Below are 1,348 nucleotides of genomic sequence, written 5' to 3' on the forward strand. Positions count from 1 at the left end.
AAGTAAGAGAACCAGGGCTCTGGGAGATGGTGGGCACGTAATTCATGAGAGAGTTCTTGGATCATTGGATGACAGAGTGGAGCACTGTAAGTGTAGTTGTAAGTGGTGAGCCAGGGAGTGCATGGAGTCAGCCCTGACATTAAATGGCCAAGGATCAGGCCTGCTCTCATTGGATTGAACAAGACTAGAATTTTCGTTATACTACAGTAAACTTTCAATAGCTGAAAATGATCTTAAAACTGTTCTTAAGGCTGTAATTGACCAAAAACTTTTGAGATTTCCCCCAGATACTGTATTTGTGGGTTCTGGCAACTTCCCATTACCTGAACTCAGGGCATCAGCAATGGATGTTCTGGTTGAAGCTTTAGAGGATTTTTCTCCATCTTCACCACTGCCTCAGCCATTGATTGGACAGTATGATACTTTTCTATGGTTGTTGGGGGAGGGGATAAGACCTCTCGTGGGTGGTAGGTTGGAAAAAATTCAGCTGTACTTGAGATGCTAAAGCAGTTTACTGAAGTGGGACACACATGAGTCACTTACTGTTATGTGACTATCCTATAGTTACTATATAATGACTGTATAGTTGTAAGTGTTACATGCGAGAGCTCATCTAGGGCACTAAAAATTTACCAGCCTTCATAATATTAACATTGCATCATGTGTGTAGTAGACTCTTAGACTAGAGCCAAGAACAATTCTGTAGTTTCTCTCTACGTGGACATGGATTGTTAGAAGAATGGCATATAGAAGTGGAAAACATTTCATCTCATGCAGTTGTATGGAAGAGACATTAAAGCAAAGTTAGATGCAGGAAGCTGTAGAATTAAAGTAGTGGCTCAGGCACCTTTATAAGAAGTCCATCAGGCTATTAACCCTAATAAGGCTCCTAAAAACTAGTCTTAGGTGTGTATAGATAGGTGTGTATAGATAGTTATTTGTCATATGTTCTTCCCTGCTTCAGGGAGCACATAGCAAGCCAGTTTTAACTCTGTTTTCCAGCTTTCTTTGCAGTGAGGTATGGCCACGTGACCAAGTACTTAACAATGGAAGATGAACAAAAAGAAATTAAAACAGAAATTGGTTAAAACAAATTTCTTGCTCTGGACTCCTTTTTAAATTTAAATTCAATTAATTAGCATCTAGTGTATTATTAGTTTCAGAGGTAGAGTTCAATGATTCATCAGTTTTATTTAATACCCAGTGCTCATTATATCACATGCCCTCCTTAGTGTCCATCACCTAGTTACCCCAAACACTCACCCTATTCCCTTCCAGCAACCCTCAGTTTGTTTCTTATGATTAAGGGTCTCTTATGGTTTATCTTCCTCTCTGATTTCATCTTGTT

This window comes from Martes martes (genome assembly GCF_963455335.1).
Source record: "Martes martes genome assembly, chromosome: 2".
NCBI classification, from domain to species: Eukaryota; Metazoa; Chordata; class Mammalia; order Carnivora; family Mustelidae; genus Martes; species Martes martes.